This window comes from Macrotis lagotis, chromosome 5 (genome assembly GCF_037893015.1).
Source record: "Macrotis lagotis isolate mMagLag1 chromosome 5, bilby.v1.9.chrom.fasta, whole genome shotgun sequence".
In the NCBI taxonomy this organism is placed as follows: domain Eukaryota; kingdom Metazoa; phylum Chordata; class Mammalia; order Peramelemorphia; family Peramelidae; genus Macrotis; species Macrotis lagotis.
In genome coordinates, this window is record NC_133662.1 from 110,944,979 (window position 1) to 110,971,510 (window position 26,532).

At 34.7% G+C, this 26,532-nt stretch overlaps 1 long non-coding RNA gene across 1 annotated transcript in view; it reads right to left on the bottom strand.

Moving 5' to 3' along the window:
* Positions 1-26,532, bottom strand: part of LOC141487794 (uncharacterized) — a 125,529-nt gene that overhangs the window by 17,713 nt on the left and 81,284 nt on the right. The window contains exon 3 of the long non-coding RNA XR_012468515.1: positions 13,815-13,921. This is a non-coding gene — a long non-coding RNA (uncharacterized LOC141487794). The remainder of the gene's footprint in view (positions 1-13,814; positions 13,922-26,532) is intronic.

Consider the following 26,532-nt stretch of genomic DNA (forward strand, 5'->3'; position numbering starts at 1 on the left):
TTTTCCCTCTAGAGTAAGATAGATTTCTATACTGTATTGAGTGTGTGCTTTGTTTCCTCTCTGACCCATTTCTGATGAGAATGAAAGCTCACTCATTCCACCTCACCTTCCCCCCTTCCACTCCATTGCAAATGCTTTTTCTTGACTCTTTTATGTGAAATATCTTAGCCCATTTTACCTCTCCTTTCCCTTTCTCCCAGTATTTATATTCAGTTATCTTTTGTGCTTTGTAATACACACACACACACACACACACAGTACTGTTTTTTTTAAGGTTTTTGCAAGGCAAATGGGGTTAAGTGCCTTCCCAAGACCACACAGCTTAGGTAATTATTAAGTGACTGAGACCAGATTTGAACCCAGGTACTCCTGACTCCAGGGCCGGTGCTTTATCCACTGCACCACCTAGCCACCCATTATATACTCCTCCTGACTGCTCTAATAAATGAGAATGTTCATGTGAGTTATCAATATCATCTTCCCATACAGGAATACAAACAATTCAACATCATTAAATCCTTCATAATTTACCCTTCTAGTCTACCCTCTCTATACTTTGTACTTGGAGATCAAACTTTCTGTTCAACTCTGGAAAGTTTGAAAGTCCCCTGTTTCATTGAATGTCCATCTTTTCCCCTGAGAGAGGATGTTCAGTTTTCCTGGGTAGCTGATTCTTGGTTGTATTCCAAGATCTTTTGCCTTCCAAAATATCATATTCCAAGCCCCATGAGCCCTTAGTGTAGATGATGCTAAATCCTGTGTAATCCTGACTGTAGTGTCATGATATTTCAATTATTTCTTTCTGGATACTTGTAATGTTTTCTCTTTGACTTGGGAATTCTGGAATTTGATTATAATATTCCTGGGAGATTTTGGGGGGATCCTTTTTGGGGGTGATCAGTGGATTCCCTCAATTTTCATTTTACCCCCCATTTCTAGGATATCAAGGCAGTTTTCCTGGAAAAGTTCTTTAACAATGAAGTCAAAGCTTTTTTCTGACTTTCAGGTAGCCCAATAATTTTTAAGTTATCTCTTCTGGATTTGTTTTCTAGGTCTGTTGTTTTTCCCAGTTAAATATTTCACATTTTCTTCTAAATTTTCATTCTTTTGGTTTTGTTTTATTGTTTCTTGGTTTCTCACAAAGTTAGCTTCCTTTAGCTACATTCTACATTTGAAGGAATTATTGTCTTCAGAAGACTTTTTTTTTAAGTTTTTGCAAGGCAAACGAGGTTAAAGTGGCTTTCCCAAGGCCACACAGTAATTATTAAGTGTCTGAGACTGGATCTGAACCCAGGTACTCTTGACTCCAGGGCCGGTGCTTTATCCACTGTGCCACCTAGCCACCCCCTCAGAAGACTTTCTTATCTCCATTTCCATTCTGCTTTTTAAGGCATTCTTCTCCTTATTGATCTTTTGGACTGCTTTTTCCATTTGACCTAAAATGATTTTTAACATTTTTTGTGTGTTTCCTTCACTTCACCAAGCTGCTTACTTGGTTTTCATGGTTTTCCTGCATCACTCTCATTTCTCTTCCCAATTTTTCTTCTACCTCCCTTAGTTGATTTTCAAGATCTTTTTTGAGCTCTTCCATAGCCCAAGCCTAGCTCCCATTTTTCTTGGAGGCTTTAGATGCAGAAGCTTGAACTTTGTTCAAGAAGAAGTTCTGAGTGTGTATTTTGATCCTCCATGGGACCAAAGTAATTTTCTATGGTTGAATTCTTTTTTTTTTCCTGTTTACTTATTTCTCCAGCCTATGACCAGGATTTAATGTGTTTACTAAACTTTTGAGTGTTTTGGGGACACCCCCCCCACTAATGACTTCAATTCCTTCAAGTCTTATGAGAGTCTCTGACTGCTCTCCTGGCCTGTGCTCTGGTCTGTGGATGACCATAAGCACTGCCCTCTGCCCTGGAACTCCACTATGGCAATAGTGGGTTCCAGATTGTGACCAACATCTGAATATGGACAAAGCAACAGAATCCTGTCCCAGGGATAGCTGAAAGACTTCGACAGTCTCCCTCCCATCCCCTTACTGTCTGTGGCCTGAGTGTTCAGGAAGCAGCTGTCAGTTGCCTCCCTGCTGGTTGGCTTGGCAGACCTGCTTTAATTTCCTAACCTGGGCTCCACACTCCACACTGGGCAGAGTTTTCCCACTGACCTTCCAAGGTGTCCTTGATGATCCCCAGGTTGGGAGGTCTAGAAATCACTATTGCTGCCATGAACCTTGGTGCCCCCAGGGATCCAGGCACCCCTTAGGGGGGCCTGTTCCTGGATGGCTGGACCTTGTTCCCTCTGGTGTGTTGGGGTTCCTAGCTGTGCTGTACCTCTTCCCACCCCTGTGAAACAGAGCCTTCCTATGGATCCAAGTTATCTTGGGCTGGAAAATTGTTTCACCTGCTCTTTCTGTAGATTCTGCCACTCTAGAATTTGGTTACAGTCTTAATTTTAAGCTATTTAGATTATCAGGAAGAGAACTCCTGGGAATTCCTGTCTTCATGCTACCATCTTGGCTCTACCCCGTCTTCTTTTTTGTTATGAATTTACTGAGCACAGACAGAAAAAAGAAACCATGATTAAAGTTTTTTCCTTGTTAAAAAATTGTATTAACAAATTCAGTGTTAGTTCCAAAACTATTATATTTATCCATGTTTCTCTTTGAATCTCCTATACGCAACATGTATTTTTAAAAATGTTGAGACTCTTCTCCTTTTTCAGCTAGAGAATCACTATCCCTAACTTATATCTCCAAAAATTACCTTATAACAAATAAGTAGAGTTAAACAAAACAAATCCACACATTGTTTATGTCTAAAAATGTATGGCTTATTCTGCCCTTCTATTACTTCTTGATTCAGAGATGGGGAAATGTGGTTCATTTTTGTTCTTCTGGTTTTATGTTTGGTAATTGTATTGACCAGAGTTCTCATGGCAGTTGAAGTTTTTCTTTATAACATTATCGTAAAAAAATAAAAAAATAACATTATAGTCATTACTTAAATTATCCTCCTGGTTCTACCTATATTACTCTGCATTAGTCCATGCACAACTTTGCATGAATTTCTGAATTTGTCCTTTTTGATATTTTTTATGGCACAACAATATTCCATCACATTCAGATATCAGATTTGTTCAGCCATTCCCTAGTAGATGTCCTCCTTTCATTTCTATTTCTTTGCTACAATGAAAAGCACCACTATAAATACTTTTATACAAATGTGTCCTTTTTCTCTTTCCTTGATATTTTTGAGGATTTAGGCCTAGAAGTGACATCATTTAAAGGGTATGCACATTTTGGTGACTTTTCAAATATAGTTCTAAATTGCTTTCCAGAATACTAGCCAACAACAGCCCATTAGTTTGTCTATCCTCCAATATCCCCAAGATTTTTATAGATTTATTAATATAGTTCTTCTATTTTAGCTTTATAATTTTTATTGAAATTTTGAGTTTACTTTTGATATGTTTAGTTTCTACTGTTTTCACTAGGAAGTTATTGGACTTGTTATATCACAGAATTACAGAGGAAGGAGAGTCTTATATTCTAACCTCTGATTAAGAAAGGATTTAGTTTTCCAAACTATCTGAAAATAATTCTCCATTGTTTTCTTAACAATCTCAAGTGCAAAGAATTCTATTTGTTCATGAGGTAGTTCATTTCCCTATTTCATTTTTGGATAGCTCTATTTGAAGGTAAGTTTTGTCTAAAGTTTTAAACTAGAATATCAACTATTTTAAAATAATATTTTATTTTTCTTCAATTAAATGCATAGAAAAATTTTAATATCCATTAAAAAATTTTGATTTCAAACCCTCATAAATCCTCAACTTTTCTATATATGTCTAGCAAGATACAGCAGGAAGTGCTAGAAAGAGAAATCCCATTCAAAGTAACTTCAGACAATATAAAATACCTGGGAGTCTATTTGCCAAGACAGACTCAGAAACTTTTTGAAAACAATTATAAAACACTTCTCACACAAATTAAATCAGATTTAAATAACTGGGCAAATATCAACTGCTCATGGATAGGTAGAGCTAATATAACAAAAATGACAATTCTACCCAAACTAAGCTACCTGTTTAGTGCCCTACCAATCAAAATTCCAAAAAACTACTTTAAGAGTTAGAAAAGTAAATTCATATGGAAAAATAAAAATTCAAGAATTTCCAGGAACTTAATGAAAAAAAGTGCAAAAGAAGGGGGCTTAGCCCTACCTGATCTAAAATTATATTAAAAACATCAGTCATAAAAACTGTTTGGTATTGGCTAAGAAATAGAGTGGTGGACCAGTGGAATAAACTAGGTGCAAAAGCAGGAGATGATTATAGTAATCTGCTGTTTGATAAACCCAAAGAGTCCAGCTATTGGGATAAAAACTCTCTCTTTGATAGAAACTACTGGGAAAATTGGAAGTTAGTATGGAAGAAATTTAGATTAGACCAACACCTCACACCCTTTACCAAGATAAGATCCAAATGGTTACAGGACATAGACATAAAAAAACAATACTATAAGCAAATTAGAAGATCAAGGACTAGTCTACCTGTCAGATCTATGGAAAGTGGAGCAGTTTATGACTAAGGAAGAGTTGGAGAGCATTACCAAAAACCAACTAGATGATTTGGATTACATTAAAAAGCTTTTGCACAGATAAAACCACTGTAACCAAGATCAAAAGAAAGGTAGTAAGTTGGGAAACAATCTTTACAACTAATGATTCTGACAAAGAACTCATTTCTAAAATATACAAAGAACTGAGTCATATTTTTAAAACAAAAAGCCATTCCCCAATTGACAAATGGTCAAAGGATATGCAAAGGCAATTTACAGATGAGGAGATCAAAGCAATCCACAGCCATATGAAAAATTGCTCTAAATCATTAATTAGAGAAATGCAAATTAAAGCTTCTCTGAGGTACCACCTCATACCTCTCAGACTGGCCAATGACCAGAAAGGATAATGATCATTGTTGGAAGGGTTGTGGGAAATCTGGGACACTATTACACTGTTGGTGAAGCTGTGAACTCGTCCAACCTTTCTGGAGAGAAGTTTGGAACTACACCCAAAGGGCAACAAAAATGAGCATACCCTTTGACCCAGCAATACCACTACTGGGTCTATAGCCTGAAGAGATGATGAAAAAGGGTAAAAACATCACTTGTACAAAAATATTTATAGCAGCCCTGTTTGTGGTGGCAAAGAATTGGAAATCAAGTAAATGTCCTTCAATTGGGGAATGGCTTAGCAAACTGCAGTATATGTATATGATGGAACACTATTGTTCTATTAGAAACCAGGAGGGATGGGATTTCAGGGAAGCCTGGAGGGATTGCATGAAGTGATGCTGAGTGAGATGAGCAGAACCAGAAAAACACTGTATACCCTAACAGCAACATGGGAGTGATGATCAACCTTGAAGGACTCGGTCATTCCATCAGTGCAACAATCGGGAACAATTTTGGGCTATCTGCACAGGAGAATACCATCTGTATCCAGATAAAGAGCCTTGGAGTTTGAACAAAGTTCAAGGACTATTCCCTTTAATTTAGAAAAAAAACAGACATTTTATTGTCTGATCTTGTTATCTTTTAGACTTTTCATCTCTTCCTTAAAGATATGATTTCTCTTTCATCATACTCAATTTGGATCAATGTATACCATGGAAACAAAGACTGAAGATTGCTTTCCATGGCGGGTTGTGGGGGAGGGAAGTAAGATTGGGGGAAAATATTGTAAAACTCAAATAATATCTTTAATAAAAAATTTTTTAAAATTTGATTTCCAATTTTCTCTTTCCCTCTCTCACCTCCCCCCTCCCTAACACAGTAAGAAGTTTGATATACATTATACATGTTCAGTCATGTAAAATGTATTGCCATATTGGGAAGACACAGACCCTAAGGGGAAAAATGCAGAAAGTGAAAAATAGTATGCTTCAATCTACATTCAGACTCCATCAGTTCTTTCTCTGGAGGTAGATGGAATTTTTCACCATTAGTTTTTTGGACTTATCTTGGATCACTGTATCACTGATAATAGCTAAATTATTCAGAAATTATCATCATAAAATATTGTTTTTACTATGTGCAGTGGTTCTGTTTAATTCATGTTAGTCTTTCCATATTTTTCTAAAATTCACGTGCTTATCATTTTTTAGAGCATAGTAATATTTCCTTACAATTAATTATATACCTCAAGTTGTCCAGCTATAGGATGATATCTAAAAAAAGTATTATACTAATAATTTTAAGAACCTCATTACCAAAGAAAAACTTTAGCATTAAATCTCAAGTCAAGCCTTATCTATCAACCAGCAGAGGAAAAATTTACTCTTACACTTGGTTATGTGATAACTGCTATCTATGCCTGTTTGGTTATATGATAACCACTATACCTGTTTGGTCATTTACTTTCATGATATTTGATTTATCTACCTGTGTTGTTGCTGTTGTGATAATTTGTTTTTATTTAACATGTAAGCAACTGCCAAGTGACACAGTAAATAAATAGTTTTAAATAGTTCTGTAGATCACATTTCTCATGAAAAGTACTTTTTGTACATAATAAGGAAACTTGGAAGATATTCTATATAAATACATTCTAAGAAAACTCATCTTATCACATGATAAATATTCCTTGGTTATAGCTGTATATTTATTTTTCTTTTGGCATAACTCTCTGACTTCCAAAATAGCTATATTTATTTTCTGAAAGTTTTATTTTTGCTTTAAAACTGATAGAAATACTTTAAGGAATGAAACTTTCATTGACTACCTGGAGTTTTCCTACAGCACTACTTTATTTTTTGGAGGAGGGTGTGGTAGTAAGTAAAAACATTTTAGATAGAAATAAAAGTGTTGATCAACATGTAGATATTTAGAATTAAATTTTAACTCATAGAATAGATATGAGAATTGTTACAATTCATAATGTACATTGCTTTAAACCCTAATTTTACATATGTACAAATATAGCCCAAATGAATAGCCCTTTGGTAGACCAGAACCTTGCCCTTTGGATTTTTCCTTTTTTATATGTATTTAAAAATCAACAGCCTAGTGCCTCACTACTCACATGGTAGGAAGTAGAACTGTAAAGAATTTATTGGACTAGGGAATATGATGAAGGATTTTATGGAAAAGTGTAGATAAAAAGTGTTTTCAATTTACTTTGACAGCTTGCCTACTTAAAGTATGTTTTGGGGTAGGAGGGTTGTGCTAGTAAATGCTTAACTATTTTTGTTGTTCAGGCATTTTCTGTCATATCCACCTCTTCATGAACCTCATTTGGTATTTTCTTGGCAAAGATACTGAAGTGGTTTGCCATTTCCTTCTCCAGAAAATTTTACTGATGAGAAACTGAGGCAAATAGGGTTAAATGATATGCCCAAGGACAAACACCTTGCTTAAATATAGATTGTTATAGGCTGTCCCCTTGCTTAAATATGACTCTGAAATCAATCTGCTAGACACATTTTGAAGTTCAATCTACATTATTAACATTTTCTCCATTCCTTTAAGTAGAAAAGGATCAAAATAATAAAGTCCTGATTTGTACATTTTCTGATGATCTTGAAAATTTAGCAACGAGCTCTACAATGCTGCAGAAAGGAACATGAAGTGAGAGGGCAGCTTAACAAACTTTTCATTATTGACAAAAATCAATAGTTCTCTAAAAATTTTTAATTCTTGAATAGCCATCCCAAGAATGTCTATTTTGTAAAAAAAAAAAAAAAGAAACAAAACAAAACACTGTGCTAGAGACTTAAGGGATCTAGAATTGCATAGGGTCTTCTTATGCATCACCTAGCTTACTTCTCCAACTGATGCTACCATGGATTTAAAGAAGCAAAAAAGACTTTGGGAGCTTACTTTTCTTTGTTTCACCAACACTTAAGATAGTTCCTAGCACATAGAAGGAACTTAATAAATGTTTATTGACTGATACAGACCCATGTTTATCAAAGAAATGTCTACCAAAGGGTTTGAAGGAACCCTAGAGATCATTGACATAAACCCATAGCTAAACATGAGTCCTTCCTTCAATGTGTTAAGTAATCCAGTCTGCACTTGAAAATCTCCAATGATGAAAAATTCAAAGCTTCCTAATTCTGTCCCCTTTTATTTTTGGACACAACTCTGTCAGGAAGTATTTCCTTAAGATGATTAAAACTCTGCCCTCTCTGTACCTCCTATCTGTTGTTCCAAGTTCTGCTTTCTGAGTCCCAAGTCTGAGTGTCTAATTCATCTTCTCAAGATTTTAGAGGGGATGTATAACCTATATCAGATTGCTGTCAAGGAAGGGGGAGGAAGAAAAATGTGGAACTCAAAATCTTACCAAAAATGAATGTTGAAAACTATATTTATGTAAAATTTGGAAAAAAATTTTTTTAAGATTTTTTAGATGTGCCTAACCAAGACAGAAAGACTTTGACCTTCATTATTTTGTTGACACTATTTATGAAGTATAAGTTTACATTGGAACTTTGAACTAACATGCCATCATTTTGACATTTAAAATCCTACTTCTGGCAGTTATTAGAAGTGAATTCACCTGCAAAAGTTACCCTTAAAATGCTCAAAATTGTAGTGATCTCCCTTCAGGAAATCCAACCTGCTAGTGCAACTGTGAGTTGGAGGATTAGTAAAAACCTTGCATAGGTCATACTTGTTCCTTCACATATTAAATATATACTGTGCAAGAAACTCTTTTAGTCACACAGAAGAAAGAGGTATACAAAAACAAATATGAAGCAGTCCATTCTGGGCATTAGGGTGAGACAAAGGCATAAGGATGGGTGATGGAACATTGTGTGTGAAAAGGCTATTTTGACTGGAGTGTAGAGTACATGAATGGGAGTAAGAAATAATAAATCCATTTACATAGTTCAGGGTCATGTTTTAAATGCCAGAAGCAATTGTATGGGCTCTTAGAGGCAACAGGAGTTTATCAAATAGAGAAATGACATGGCCTATGCTATAGGAAGATCAGCCTAGCAGCTATGTAGAAGATGACTTGGAGAAGGGAGAAATTTGGGACAAGGAAGTCAATTATTTGAAACCAGGTTTAGGTGGTGACAAGAGAATGAGATATATAAACACAATGTAGAAGTAGAATGAATGAACTTTGGAAACTGAGGATTTACAGGTAAATGTGGAGTTTTATACCTGGTTGACCAGAAGGATAGTGATGTTTTTGCCAGAAATAGGAAGGTCAGAAGAGGGATGATTGAGGGGAAGGATAATGAACTCTGTTTTGGAGATGCTGAGTTTGAGATTTATGCACGATATACAATTTGAAATGTCCAACAGACAATTGATTATTTGAGACTGGTGAGAGAGATTAGGGTTAGATTCATAGATGAGAGAGTCATCTGTAGAGAGATTATAATTAAAATCCATCCACTAACTGATGTCACCCCTTCAATTCCCAATTGTACAAAAAAGAGCTGCTATAAATATTTTTGTATATATGAGTCTTTCCCTCCTTTTTATGGTCTTTTTGGGATATATACCTAGTAGTGGTGTTGCTGGAAAGGGTATGCACAGTCTAATTGCCCTTTGGAAATAATTCCAAATTACTTTCCATAATGACTGGATCAGTTCACAACTCCACCAACAATGCATTAGTGTCTCAATTTTCTCACATCCTTTTCAACATTTCTCATTTAATTTTTCTATCATATAAGTCAATCAGATAGGAGTGAGATGGTACCTTCACCTCAGAGTTATTTTAAACAAATTATCATTTCTATTAGGTAAAGTATGTTAAAATGGCAACCCCTGTATGCACCTACCCCTCAAATTCCACCACCTTATATTGCATTATCTTTTTGTTTGTTTGTTTTGTAAGGGAATGGACTTAAGTGACTTGACCAAGGTCACACAACTAGGTAATTATTAAGTACCTGAAACTGGATTTGAACTCAGGTCTTTCTGACTCCAAGGCTGGTACTCTGTCCACTGTACCACCTAGCTGCCCCTATATTACATTATTGTGCTAAGTGTTTGTAGTCATATTTTTCTAATATTCATCTTGTGATTTTATGACCCTTTTTAACTGGAGGTAAAGACAAATTTCAGAAACTAGAAACAGATAAGTTTGGCATCTCTCCAAGGCCTTCTCAGATGCTTTTTCTGTGTAGCATAAGTGATATTAAGTTTGTCCTCAGTTCCAGGAGGAAGAATATGGAGTAGAAGTTGCAAATGTGCAAATTTAGGTGTGATATGAGGATAAAATTCCTAATGATTAGAATTCTTCTAAAGTGGATTGGGCAACCTTGGGCATTTTATGAGTCGCCCTTATAGAAATTAGATGACCAATTTTCATAGATGATCTAGGGAAGATTACTGGTCAGATACTGACTGGACAAGTTATCTCTCAGAGCACATCTCAGATTTTGTGAGTGTGATTATCTTTATATGTGCTCATCAGTGTTCCATTAATTAAGTCTGGTTTTCACACTTAAAGAGGGCTAAATGATACCCACTGTAGCATGATGTAAATGATATAGGCTGTACACATTTGTTTTTACCTAACAGATGTTAGAGTTGGTATCTAAAAATGACTAACAAACAGATGACTCTATGTTTGCTTGGTATGGACCATTCCATACCAATAGCAATGTGGTGTAAAGTTGTCTCTAATAATTTCTTAGTGACAGAACAGAATCGACTTCTGCATTTGATGTTATCATAAAAATCAAGATGAGGAAATCTGACAAGATGACAGGCAAAGAGAATTCTGCGTTGGTGCATATTAGAGACCCAGAACAATAGCATGCTGCCAAGTGTAGGCTCTAGCTGATATAATTCCTCTAAATTAAAAAACTACTTCCTCCTTGCTAACTCTTTGGATGTTGACTCACACAGGACAGAAACAGTCTTCATTTTTCAAATTTATTTTTAGCTTTGTTCCTGAAGAGGCCTCTTCCTTCTGCTAGGAAGAGGATAATATACTGCTCACTTGGTAGAGTCCCAAGTAATGAGTTACTGCTTCAGAGCCTTAAATGACACATTCAAATCAGTTTAATTCATCCAGTATTCATTAATTTCCTATTATGTAATAAGTGAATAGAAGATATATGATTAGTTGCTAGAGATCTGGGTTCAAGTCCTACATCTGGCACATATTGCCCAAGTGACACTGAGTCAATCATTAATTAACCTTAGTTCCCCCCCCCCCCCCCCCTCTCTCTCTCTCTCTCTTCCTCCCTCCTTTTCTCCTTCCCCAACAATCAGGATTAAGTGACTTGCCCAGGATCTCAAAATTAGTGTCTGAGGGTCAGATTTGAACTCAGGTCCTCCTGACTCCAGAGTTGATGCTCTAGCCATCCAGACAGCTCTCTTAATACTTCCAATTGTTTAAAAGTTGATGTTATGCATTATGAGAAGGAATTTCCTTAGTGGGAGGTCTCTGTACCCCTGAAAAAATTTGGTTTTTAAAAAAGAGAAAATATGATCATGTGTCCTAGGCAATGGGAGCACAAAAATGTAACACCAGATGATCCCCACTGTGCTAGAGCTTACAATTGAATAGAAAAGATAAAGCAAATATGTACATAACTAAAACATGTTGCAATATCTTGCTTAGGATCAATCTAAAAACAGAAATCTGAGAGACTTAAGAAAAGATCTTTTATAGTTGGGGTGATGAGGAAGTCTTCAATTCATGAAAAGGGCCTTGAAAGAAAGATGAGATTTCATTTGGTGAAGACTGGAGGTGGAATAGAGGGGAAACCATCCCTGGTATCAGAGATTCTGAAAAGACAGACAAGATTAGGAAATAGCTAGTAAATACATTTTGTCTGCTCTCTGAGGTCCATTTAGGAGCTTAACAAAAGTCTGGAACAAAATAGAGTTGGAGTATAAGAGGGTGTTGAATGCCAAGATCAGAAATTTGTTTTTAATTTAAGCAGTGGGGGGTGGGGTGTCTTCCGGAGGTTTCTGAGCTAGGAAGTGAAATGATTAGACCATGGTTTAAAAAGGTTAGCAAAAGTGTGAAGGAAGTATTGGAGAGGAGAGGATACTTTAGGAGGATACTTTAATAATCATAATGATATAAGGACAATATAAATCAAAGTGGGAGCAATGGAAATGGCTTGAAGGATTTGGATGTGAGTGATATTTCAAAGGTAGAATCCACAGATCTTGACAGTTGAATTGGATCTGGAGAGTGGGACAAGATGAGAGGTGCAGTCATTGACAGAAATAAGATCTTTAAGAGGAGTGGACAGTTTGAGAAGGAATGAAAAAATTCAGTTTTGCTATAGTTGAAAGTTTAATGGAATAGAAGTCAGAAGACCTAGATTTTTATTTTTATTAGTCTCCTTATATATGGTGACACATTTCTATCTTAAATTCAGACCCCTGAATCTACATTTTTGTTAACTAACACAAATAGATAAAATACATCTTCTTTGATTAAGGGTTCCCAGTCATACATTTCAAAGTTCTGGAAACAGTCTTATTCAAATTAACTAGTAAGAAATTGTAGCCAGCATTAGTCAATACCATTTCCTCTAAGGGACATACTTTTACTCTGGTACTCTCAAAACTATGTATGTCTCTCCTCAAACCAAAATAGTTATCTAATTTACTTATTTGTGAATAATATTAAAGACCTGATAATTATATAAATATTTTATCTTATGGTTACACATCAGAATAAAGTAGTTGTATGATGTGGAATATAGAGGGATGTGTAAGATTGCATTCTGAGGAAATAAGAGAATGAAACAAGTTTAATGTATATCAGCTCTCATGCTTTACTGGAATAATATTTACTCCTAGTTTGTGCTTGAGCACTGATTCAGTTCTGACTCAGAGACCAAGGCTTTTTGATCCACTTTCAACTCACTGACAAAAGAGCTTCTCTTCCTTGTTTGGCTTTTGTTGTTTAATGGACCATGGCAGAGCAGTATTATTCATTTTATTTAGAGGGAAGTTAGATAAAATAATATATGAGGCCTCTGGAAACTTAGCTATCTATATTTAGATGATTATAAATTGGAATTTCAGCAATGAAGAGGTTCATGTGAAATATGAGTACTAAAAATTACTGTTATTATTAGCAATAATAGCTTAAATGTATGTAGTATTTAAAGTTTGTAAAGGGATTTCCATACAACAACTTTTTGAGGGACCGTTTACTGAGGAAACTATTTCAGAGAGTCAAAGATTTGTTCATGAGCACATACGGCCAATAGGTTCTACAGCCAGGTTCGAATCCTTTGTCTTCCAACTTCAAAACCAGGGTTTTCTCATCAATGCCACATTTCCTTGTAGGAGCTTTAGATAGATCAGGCCACCATGCTTGAAAACAATGTGTTGGTAGCCCTTTTCTCTGAAAAGTTCTGTAAAATCATTCTCTTGTAGCTAGGAAGAAATTCATAGAATGTCGCTCATATAAATTTCATAGTTAGAAATGTGAATGGTATTTGAGTTGGAAGGAAATGTAGAGGTCACTTCCAATGTCATATTTTAAAAATTAATATTTTTATTTTCCCAATTACATGTAAAAATAAGTTTAATATTCTTTGTTGAAATTTTGAGTTCCAAATTTTTTCCCTTTCTTCCCTCCACTTACCTATTGAGAAGGTAAGCAAGCTGATAATTGTTATTCCCATGTAGTTAAGCAAAACATGTTTCCACAACAATTATTTTTACAGATAAAGAAATGAAAGATCAATAAGGTAGTGCAACTTGCTTAAGATCACCCAAAGAGACAAGGACAAACTGGAACCCAAAGCCTAGTTTTCAAACAATTGATACAGTATTCAATCTACTACATGCATTTCTAAAGTCAGCTTACCACGAGTATCTCAACGTGCATGAGTCTTGCCAGTGAGGCATCTCTTGGAATGTGCCTACTTTCTCAAAAGAGTAAAGAGTACTGAAGCATGTTCAATACAGATGGTTCTGAAATGAAAAAAAAAAACTCCCTTTTAAAAATTATGAGGCAAAATTTGTATGACTGTAGTTTGTCCTTTGATTTAACTTTAATCTAAGGTTTGGGGAATCTAAATCAAAATTACTTTGTGAGAAACACATTGAAACATAGGAGAGTGACTTTTCTGGGTTCAAAGGGACTCTGTTCTTCACTTATGTATGAAAAAAATTGGTTCTCTCTTTCAACTATAACTACAATTTTAAATTACTTTTTGCAGAGTACAGTGTTTGTGTTGTCCTGATTTTTCTTAACCTCCACTTGTAGCAAAAAATGTTTTCTATCAGCTTTGGGTTTGAAGTCAGAAGGCATAGATTCAAATTCCATGTGACTTCTCACATGTGGTATCACCTCTGGTCTTCAGTTTTTTTATCTGCAAGATGAAAGAGTTCCTCTATGATCTCTTCTTATCTCTGAATCTGTGCTTCTATGATTTTTATTCTCCCTATAACTGTCTAGGAACTAAGTTGGTGTTTTTCCCTTATTAAAAAATTCAAATAATGACTGATTAGCATATTTGAGAAGAGAAGACCCATAAGAAAGGGTCATGAAAATTGTGTTAAAAAATTTAAAGGATTGTCATATGATAGAAGGATTAGACTTATTCTATTTGGCTTTAGAGAATAGAACTAGGAGAAATGGGTATAGCTGGAGAAGGGGTAAATTTAAGTCAGGGAAAAAATATCCCACCAGAGTTGTCCAAAGGTGGAATGGGAGTCAAGCAAAGATTGAAAGACCACCTGTTAGATATATATTGTGAAGATTCCTTTCGTGACTGGATTGGACTAGATGTCCAGAGGAGTCTCTTCCACCTCTCAAATGTTATACTTCTTTAAGAGGTTCTCTTCAAATTTTCGTTCTAAATAATTCAGAAGGAATGGGTTGTTCCAAGAGGGCAAGGCATTTTAATGTTCATTTCAGTAATTTAAGAATTTACTATGTGCAAGACATTGGGTGACTGGAAGACAAAAATGAAAAATGACCCAGGCCTCCTCAAGGGATATTGCATTCTTTTTAACAAAAAATAATTTTAAAAAATGTAAAGATGTTTCAAGTACAAGTTGGATTTTTATTTACCTTATATCTCAAAGGAAGTAATCTTGTATTTAGTGGGATGCATAGTGCTAGGATCTTTTCTACCTGTCAAACATTTGCTGTTTATAGCATTTGCTGTCCATTCTGAAAATGATATTCTATAAATAAAAAAATTAAAAAATCCAAAAAAGTGAAGGAATGTTCTTATTCTATCTTTTATGATTCCTTCATTTTTTTGGATCTTTTAATTTTTTATTTATAGAATACCATTTTCAGAATGGACAGCCAGATGTGCTATCTTGCACAGAACCTTGGACTTGGAATCAGGAAGATTTGTCTTCATGAGGTCAGATCTAGCTTTAGATAGACTCTGGGTTAGTCACTTAACCCTATTAGCTCAGGAAAATCTGATGGAAGGAGATTGGAGGAGACAGGATGTTTCATAGGAACATTGTTATAAATGGGAAGAATGAATGAACAATGTAACAGGGTTTTATGAACTTATGAAAGGCTTTGATTAAAGTGTTAATAACTACTGGGGCTAGGTGGATTAGCTAGGTGGCACAGTAGATGGAACACTGAGATTGGAATGAGAAAGAATCCTCTTCCTGCATTCAAATCTGACCTCAAAAACTAGCTGTGTGACTCTAGGCAAGTCACTTAACTTAGTTTGCCTCAGTTTACTCATCTATAAAATGAACTGGAAAAGGAAATAGCAAACCTCTCTAGTATCATTGCCAAGAAAACCCCAAATGGGATCACAAAGATCAGACACAACTGAAAAATGACTGAACAACAAAATTTTCCAAAGAGATGAAATGATATAGGAGTGAAGTGTCCAGGGGTTGAAGTTGGGAGATCTTGTAGTTTCATGCTGCCACTGTCTTGATGGATGATGCATATTATTATAGCTCTCTGGGTCTCAGTTATCCTTTCTGTAAAAAAAAGACTTTGGGAGCAAAATGATCCCTTCATCTCTTCCAAGTCTCATCTACCAATCTCCTTCATATTGCTGCTTAAACTGAAGGTAGTAATCAAGATAGATTCTGATTCTAAAATTTCATGACCAAGTGAAATTCTGGAAAGTAAATGTTTCTAATCCACAAGAGATTAGAAAAGAATTTATAGAAAGAATTTTTTAGAAAAGAATTATAATTTTTCCCCTAAAGTGAAAAAGAGTATAGTATCTATTTTACAATAGGAAATCCTACCAAGGTCAGCCCCTTGGAAAAAGAATGGAGGAAAATGTTGTCTAAAGACCATATAAGTCTAGTGAGTTGTTAGTTTAGAGAGTAAGTTTTCTGGGGTACTTGTGACTCAGGTCAGCTGTCTAGCTATCTTATGCTAAAACTAAGGTTACTTTTTCATCTACCAAGACTAGAGAAGCTTTTTAAACAGATTGTGAGAGGTGTAATTTATCCCTTGCTTCTCAGAAAATGTATTTTATACATTTTTATACATTTCATTATGCATTTAATGTACATTTATGCATTAAAATGTAGTTTATACCTTTTTTAAATTTTTAATAAATTTAATAATTTTTAAAATTGAAATGGAGATATATGGTTTTGAGTTGAATCTTTTCTTTATATTCTGTTGTGTACATGTAAATGTTATTTTTTCCCTCACTTTTCTTGTATTTCTTCAATAGAAGAGAGAAAAAAATTTAAGCCATCAGCAAGCATTATATGTAATTGGTATAAGCTAGAAGTTTTATCAATAAGAACAGAGGTGAAGCAAGGATGCCCATTATCACTATTATTCAATATGGTACTAGAAAGGTTTGTTCTAGTACTAAAAAGAAGAAAAAATTGAGAGAAGTAGAATAGGCAATGAGGAAACAAAGCTATCACTCTTGTGGATGATATTGTTGAAATACTTTAACAACTTTAGCAAAATTTCATAATTTAAATAAACTCACATAAAAATTAATATTATTGGTCAACTTCCAAAAAGGAGAATTTCTTAAAGATAATACAAAATGCCAGTGGTTAGAACAAAGGGTTGAAAATTTCTCATCTAGGCACCAGAATGAGAGATGAGGCTGAAAGAATAGAAACACAGTAGACTGAAGTGGAAGAATAACCATTCTGGAAGTCCAAAGACCTGAGTTCAAGGCTTGACTCAGTCATTGACTCACTTAGTGGCCTCAAGAAGCTTTATTCATAAAATGAAAGGATTGGAGTAAATGATTTCTGATGTTCCTGATAGCTCTAATGATCTTATATGTGGGAAAACCCTCTGTGTGGCAAGAAGTTGTAGCCTCTCCTTTCGACTCCAAAAAGAATGGTTCTCTTTAACCCAAATAGGATCTTAGTAAAGGCCTCACATAGAATATAAGTTCACTGAGGGCAGGGCCTGTTTTGTACATTTCTTTGTATCCTCAATATTTAGCACAATGCTTAATAAATGCTTATGGATTTATTGAAAGGCCAAAATGTAGACAGGATCATCTTTGTTCTTTCTATGCTCATTATTCTATGAATTTTCCCATGTACTTGGACCACAGGTTCACAGATCTAGAGCTGAGAAGGGACCTCAGATATCATCTAGACCAACTTCTTTCATTTCTTTTTTTTTAATTTTAGAAAGGTTTTATTTATTTTGAGTTTTACAATTTTTCCCTCAATCTTGTTTCCCACCCTCCATCCACGCACAGAAGGCAGTTTGTTAGTCTTTATATCATTCCCATAGTATGCATCGATTTAAGTTGAATGTGATGAGAGAGAAGTCTTATCCTTAAAGAAGAAATATATAGTATGATATAGCACATATAGCAGATATAGCAGAATTGCATAATAAACATTTTTTTAAATTAAGATACATAGAAAATCTTTGATCTTTGTTCAAACTCCAAAATTCTTTCTCTGGATACAGATGGTATTCTCCTTTGCAGATATCACAAAATTGCACCTGATTGTTGCACTGATGGAATGAGCAAGTCCATTAAGGTTGAACATCACTCCCATGTTGCTGTTAGGGTGTACAGTGTTTTTCTGGTTCTGCTCATCTCACTCAACATTAGTTCATGCAGATCCCTCCAGGCTTCCCTGAATTCCCATCCCTCCTGGTTTCTAATAGAACAATTTTGTTCCATCCATACATATACAACAGCTTGTCAAGCCATTCCCCAATTAAAGGACATTCACTTAATTTCCAGTTCATTACCACCATAAACAGGGATGCTATGAATATTTTTGTACAAGTGATATTTTTACCCTTTTTTCATAATCTCTTCAGAATATAGGCCCAGTAGTGATATTGCTGGATCAAAGAGTATGCACATTTTTGTTGCCCTTTGAGCATAATCCCAAGTTGCTCTCCAGAAAGGTTGGATGAGTTCACAGCTCCACCAGCAATGTATTAGTGTCCCAGATTTCTGCCATTCCTTCCAACATTGATCATTGTACTTTCTGGCCATATTGGCCAGACTGAGAATTATGATGTGGTACCTCAGAGATGCTTTAATTTGCATTTCTCTAATCAGTAATGATTTAAAGCTATTTTTCATATGACTATGGATTGCATTGATTTCCTCATCTGCAAATTCCCTTTGCATATCCTTTGACCATTTGTCAATTGGGGAAATGGCTTTTTTTGTTTTTAAATTTGACTCAGGTTTCTGTATATTTTAAAAATGAGTCCTTTGTCAGAAATACTAGTTGTAGGGGGTGACTAGGTGGCACAGTGTATAGAGCACCGACTCTGGAGTCAGGAGTACCTGAGTTCAAATACAGCCTCAGACATTTAATAATTACCTAGCTGTGTAGCCTTGGGCAAGCCACTTAACCCCATTTGCCTTGCAAAATCCTAAAAAAAAAAAAAAAAAAAAAAAAAAAAAGAAATACTAGTTGTAGAAATGGTCTCTAAGGTCCCTTCTCAGCTCTAGATGTTGTGAACCTGTGGCCCAATTTACTACATTTCTTTTGATCTTGGTTACAATGGTTTTGTCTGTGCAAAAGCTTTTTAATTTAATGTAATCAAAATTATTTAGTTTGTTTTTAATGATGTTCTCCATCTCTTCTTTGGTAATAAACTGCTTCCTTTCCATACATCTGACAGGTAAACTATTCCTTGATCTCCTAGTTTGCTTATAATATTGTTTTTCATGTCTACATCCTGTATCCATTTTGATCTTATCTTGGTATAGGGTGTAAGATGTTGGTCTATTCCAATTTTTCTGACAGTTTTTATTGAAGAGAGAGTTTTTATCCCAATAGCTTGGATTTTTAAGGTTTATTAAACAGCAGATTATTATAATCATTTCCTGCTTTTGTACTAATTATTCCACTGATCCACGACTCTGATGCTTTATAATATAATTTTAGATTGGTAGGGCTAAGCCACCTTCTTTTGCACTTTTTCATTAAATCCTTGAAAATTCTTGACTTTTTATTTTTCCATATGAATTTACTTACAATTTTTTCTAACTTATTAAAGTAATTTTTTGGAATTTTGATTGGTAGGGCACTAAACAAGTAATTTAATTTTGGTAGAATTGTCATTTTTTATTATATTAGCATGGCCTAACCATGAGCAGTTGATCTTTAAAGATGATTTAGGGGGCACCTGGGTGATGCAGTGGATAGAGCACCAGCCCTAGAGTCAGGAGGACCTGAGTTCAAATCTATCCTCAGACATTTCAAAATTACCTAGCTGTATGACCTTGAGTGAGTCCATTAACCCCATTGCCTTGCAAAAACCAAAAAAAATTTGATTTAGTAGATAGTTCACTGGTCCTGGAGTCAGGAAGACCCAAGTTCAAATTTGATCACTACTAGCTGTTATGGCCCTGGGTAAGTAATTTCTTTGCCTCATTTTTTTTATCCATAAAATGGGGTTAATGATAGCACCACCTTCCCAGGTTTATTGTAAAGATCAAATGAGATAATAATTTTAAAATTCTTACTAAGTAGTTAACTCTATAGAAATATTAGTTATCAGTGTGTTATTATTATCATTATTATTATTATTATTATTTATTATTGGAGTTAGGTGACACATCATTTATGATTATGGTTATGGTTATGGTTATGGTTATGGTTATGGTTATGGTTATGATTATTAGAGTTAGGTGATACAATACTGAACTAGAGTCAGGAAGACCTAAGTTCAAATCTAGCCTCAGACACTATCTAGGTATATGTGTATGACCCTGAAAAAGTCATTTAACCTCTACTTTCTTCACTTTTCTCAACTGTAAAATAGAGATAATTACAGAACTTGATTGGTGTGATAATAATTATAGAGCATTGAGCACAGCAATAAGTGTTATATAAATGTTAGCTATTACTTCTTCTTCTTCTTCTTATTATTATTATTCTTATTATTATTATTATTATGGCAGTGAGGTGACATAGTGGGTAGAGCTCTAGCTCAGTTTGGAATCAAGAAAACCTGAGTTCAAATGTGACCTCAGATCCTTAACTATCTCCTTCAGTTTCCTATCTACCAAATGGAGATGAATAGCTGTTTTTGAAGATCAAAGAGATAATATTTATAAAGTGATTTGCAATATCTTAAAGTACCAGTTATTATTCTTTCCAACTGTTCAAAATCCTGTGATCCCACAAATCCATTCTTTATTTGAAAAATCTTACAAAGAAAATTGTATTACCACTCCTCTGCCCAGCCTGGGCCATAATGGTATCTGCTGTCTCTCAGATTTATTTTTAAGGAGGGTTAGAATCTCTGGACTTTTTGAGAAAAATGCCTTTTGGGGAGTATACAATTTCATTTTTTCTCCTATGACCAAAAGGAGAGTTTTGTCATTATGTGACTCAATTGATATGAATTTGCATTGACAATGTTGGATCACTATGAATGTAATTAAGGCTCTTCATTCATATGCAAGTTGAATCCTTTAATGGAAGTTTTGGCAGGGTTCAGCAGAACAGAGATTGTAGTAATGCTCTTTTTCAAGTGTGGATTCAATGACTTCTGCTCATTTAATTTCAAGTATTCATTGCACACCTTTCCTTTTTCAGACCACCTTATAGAGGTTTGACTTTGTTTTTCCCCAAGAGAGACATACTGAAGTAATATGAAAAAGGAAAGTGTGGTCTGTCTCTAAGGACCATCTAATATACCTGAGAAATGAATTTTAGAAAAGATAACAAATGTCATAGAAGAGCTTTTCTGCATGTCATCCTGATTATGGAGTCATCTTCATTCCATTCAATAAAAACATTTAATTTTGTCTTCTTTCTCCAGGGAGAGAAATAACACAGGTCATCTTGTTCACAGAATGCAGTTAGTAAATAGAAGTATGTGACCTTTCACTTCACAATTGCAGATCAATTAATCTTGCATAAAATCCATTTTAATCTTTTGCTCATGAAGTCTTAGAGGAAAACAAAGAGATCTGATGCCCTTTTGAATCTTTATTATAAAAATCCTCTAGGATCCTCTTATGTGACAATTGTAATATTTTCCCCTCTGTTAGAAACTTACATTGTTATTTTCTACATTTTTCAACTTATCTATAGCAAAAAGAGCAACAGAAGGTTGATATTCTGATATATTCTAAGATAGTCATTTCTGTTGCTTCTTTTCCTTTAATTTTATTTTTAAAACTTATTCTGTTTTCTTTTTTAAAGCAGATTTTATTAATATATTTGTTTATATATTTTTAATGTTTGCTTCCTCCCCCCTTCCTTTTTAGTTTCATTTTTTGTGTTAACTTCCATCATTACATTGTAAGCTTCTTGAGGACTGGAAATGTCTTTCTTTTTCTTATTTCTATTCCTAGTATTTAGAACTAGTATCTGATACACAATAGACACTAAATAGATGTTTATTGATTAATTGACATAAACTACATTTCCAAGTGTTATCTTTCTTTTCCAGAGAACAATCTTTTTATAACAAAGAAAAAAAGAAGGAAATTCAAAAAAATTGACTTACATTTTTAAAAATTCTGATATTATGTGCAATGTTCTCCACTTCTATGGGGATTTACTTCTATAAAGATATTGAGAGAAGATAACTGCTCATATTTCTTTTTGGGGGGTCAAGTATGGCCATTATAATTTCCTAGGATTCAGTTTTGTTTTGTTATACCTTTTCCATTTACATTGCTGTAGTTACTGTATCTAGATTTTTCCTGTTTTAGTTCTCTTGATTTTGCATCAGTTCATATTAAGTCTTTCCATGCTTCATTATTTTCTATAGCCCAGGTAGCAAAATTTCTTTGGTCATTTCCTGGTCAATATGGACATCAAATTTTATTTCTACTTATTTTACCACCATAAAAATGTTTCTATTAATAATTTGACCAATATAATCTGAACTTGCTTTTGTAATTGACATCCTTAGCATATAAGACCTAGTAGTGAAATCTCTGTGTGAAAGAGTATGCACATTTTTGTACTTTCCTTTCTATAATTCAAAACTGCTTATAAGACTATTTGGACCAATATTTAATTTCACCAACAGGGTGTATTAACAATCTGTTGTCATCTTCTCCAGTTTCTTGAATATGAGATAAAACTTCAGAATTGTTTTGCTTTGAGTTGTCCTTATTATTAGTGATTTGGAAAATTATTTCCTATGGTCATTAATTATGAACACTTATAAAAAAGAACTGCAAATTATTAATATTTGACCACTTATATATATTAGAAAATGACATATATTTCTGTTAGTTGGTTGTGAATTTTGACTATCGCACCCCTATCAGAGATATTTGATTTGGGGGGACATTTGTCCCCTCTTACCCCATTTGAATCTATTTTTATCACTCTACAAGTATTTACTGTTTCCTAGGCAATGTGCTGGGGCAAGCAGATGCTGAAGTAGATTGAGCCTTCATGAGACTCTTCATGAGATTGACTCTGACCTCAGACACTTTCTAGCTGTGTGACCCATGGCAAATCACTTAAACCTTTTTGCCTCAGTTTCTTCATATGTAAAATGAACTAAAAAAAGAAAAGGCAAACAACCCAAGTAACTTTTGCCAAGAAAACCCCAAAATAGGGTTATAAAAATTTATACATAACTGAAACAATTCAACAACAACAACAACAGACTGTGCAAAATGCTGGGAATTCAAAGAAAAAGAAAAAACCCAATTCCTTCTTTTAAGGAAGAGTCAACTTGTAAATGATTAGGTACATCCCAGATACAAGAGAGAAAAGATAATCTAGAGGCAGTGGTCTTTGGCAGCTTAGGTGATGCAGCAGATACAGTGGCAGAGCTGGAGTCAAGGAGACTCCTTTTCCTGAATCTCAGACTTTTATTAGCAGTGTGACCCTGGGCAAGTCACTTAAACCTTTTTTTTAGGTTTTTTTACTTAAACCTTTTTTGCCTCAGTTTCCTCATATGTAAAATGATCTGGAGAAGGAAATGAAAAATAATTTTAATGTCTTTACCAAGAAAACCCCAAATTGGTGCATGAAAAGTTGGACATGACTGAAAATGACCGAATAATAACAAAGAGATACCAGTAACTGAGGTGAAAGAAACCAGCAAAGACCTCCTGTAGAAGGTAGATCTTGAAGTAAGTGTTAAAGGAAACCAGAAATAAGGAAGTAGAACATTCCAAACTTGAAGGATAGTCAGAAGATATAGAGAGGAGACATGGATCACTGTATATGAAGAACAGTAGGTAGGCCAATATGGTTGAACCCTAGAGTTAGTGGAGTAGTGTAATACATAAGAAAACTGGGAAGGTAAGACAAGGCTAGGTGGTGAAGAATTTCATATACATATATAACATTTTATATTTGAACATCAAGATAATAGAGTCACTGAAATAATTGAGTGACATGGTTATTTCTGCACTTTGAGAAAGTTACTTTGAATGAAGTTATGTGAAGCCTACTTTGGAGTGGGGAGAGATTGGAGGCAAGGAGATCAATGAGATGGAAATTTACAATAGCCCAGGTGGGAGACTGACCTAGAGTAGTGGCTGTGTCCGCGAAAAGAAGACAGCTTATGTTTGGGGGATGGAAATGAGAAATTTTGGCAAGTGATTGGATTTATAGATTGAGTGAGAGTGAGGATTTAATCATAATAATAATATAATAAATAACTGATAAACAAAATAATAGAAATAATAATAATGTGAGCTTTTAAGCTTTATAAAATACTTTACAAGTTATCTCATTTGGTCCTGGTACATCCCCACTTTATAGGTGAGAAAACTGAGAATGAGAAAGACTGGGTGCCTTTGCCCAGGCTCATTGAATTAGTAAGTATCTGAGAAAGGATGCGAACTTAGATCTTTGCACCCCCATATCCAGTACTCTATCTTTTGAGAAATCTAGTTACTGACAAAGAGGTTGTGAATCTGGGTAAATGGGAGAATGATGGTTTTGTTTATGGCATTAAAGAAACTTGGAAAATCAGTAGGTTTGGGGGAAGGCTAATAAATTCTATTTTGAATATAATGAATTTGATGGGGAGAGATTCTTTGAGGTCTCTTTCCTCAAATATAGATCACAAGCCCTTATTCCTTCACAAGGGCTAGGACTTTATGTTTTAGTTACTGTATCTGAATCTCAGTTTATTCATCTGTTAAAAGGGGATAATTAGGGGGCAGCTAAGTGACATAGCAGATAGAGCACCAATCCTGGAGTCAGGAGGACCTGAGTTCAATCTGGTTTCAGACACTTAATACTTACTTAGCTGTGTGGCCCTGGACAAATACATAAGTTCATTGCCTTGCAAAAATCCAAAAAAGAGAAAAGGGGATCATTATATCAAGACTACCTGCCTCATAAAGTTTTTGTGAGAATGAAATAATAAAATGAATACAAAGCCAAAAACATCCAATAAACAGGGGGATACACACACACACACACACACACACACACACACACACACACACACGGATACATTTATTTGGGAATCACTAGAATAAAGTTACATTGCTATGATACATACAACATCTTTTCAATTACAGGTAATCAAGATGGTATATTTTTATCTTTTGCAATCAACCCTATTCTTAGTTTAAGAATTGGATACTTAGCCATAGTTTTGAAAGGTGCCTGATCTGACTCTCTTGTAGATTTTAATGGCATGATCATGATGTTGTGTGCATTTTGGGTTTATTATGGTAAATGGTATAAAATACTGAAATAAATCTAATTTTAATCAGATTCCTTTCAATTTTACCAGAAATTCTTTTCAAATAGAGAATTTTTACCTAGATCATTTATGTTTGGGGCTTATTGAATACTGGGTTGTTGAGTTCAATTATTTGTGATTCTTGCTTCTATAATCACTTACATTGATCCATTTCTCTATTTTTCAACTAGTAATAATTTGGATAAAGACTGCTTAAATATAATTTGAGTTCTCTTCTTTCCTATTTTTTCCCCATTATCTAATTCATGCTAATTGTAAGTATTTAAATTAAAGCTTACTAGTTATTTCCCTTATGTTAACAGCCTTTTGTTAAAACTTGCCAGTTTGTTATTGGAATAAATGTTCCTCAAGACCAGGCATTATAGTGTCATTCTACTGTGTTCATAGTATTGTTTAATCCCTCAGGAAGATTTACATTTACATAAATCATTATTTCCTGCCCTTATGAAGTTTACAATCTTGTAATTGAATATGATCCATATTCGTTCTGTTCTTTCAATCATGTCTGACTCTTTGTGACCCCATCTGGGATTTTCTTGGAAAAGATAAGGTAATGGTTTGCCATTTCCTTCTTCAGATCATTTTTTAAAAGTTTTATTTATTTAAAGCAGTGGGGTTAAGTGACTTGCCCAAGGTTGCACAGCTTGATAATTATTAAGTGTCTGAGGTTGGATTTGAGCTCAGATCCTCCTGACCCCAGGGCCAGTGCTCTATCCACTGTACCACCTGACTGCCCCCATTCCAGGTCATTTGAAGAAACTGAGGTGAACAAGGTTAAATAACTTGTCTAAGGTCATACAGCTGGTAGTAGCTGAGACCAGATTACCCAAACCATAAAATAGTATACAAAAGAAGTAAAAAAAAAAAAGCTTTCTAAATGCATAATTAATGAAGAAGCCTTCCCCTAAGCACTTACAATGTGTAAAGCACTCTGCTAAGTCCTAGGGATAAGTATGAAGTTTTATAAGTATAAGGTGAATGTGGCATATATAGGAGGTTTCATTTACAAACTAGAGGGGAAAGTCCAGTAGTCATTAAGATCCACTGACAAAGCAGATGGCAATGATCAAAATATCATTTTCAATGACCTTTTCAATATTTATTTCTCAATTTGGACTATTTCACATTGCCAAGAATTTTGGTATGAGAATTTTCTTTTCTGGATCTTCAACAGCTGTGGCTAAAGGGACTGTTGCCAAATTGGATTTCCATAAGAATTCCTCTCATATATGATGGTTTTTATGGATAGACTGGAGCTGGGGGAAGGGAAAATCATTGAAGGGGAAAAGAGATTAGGTGTCTAAGGAAACCAAGAAAGAATTCCTAAGAAAACTGGCAGATAAATTGGGTTCCTTTCCACTCCAGATTCTATCCGGGTCAGAAGAAGGTAATACATCAAAGCTCTCATCAGTACCATAGACCAATTTAAAAGATAGAGATTGGATAAGAATTC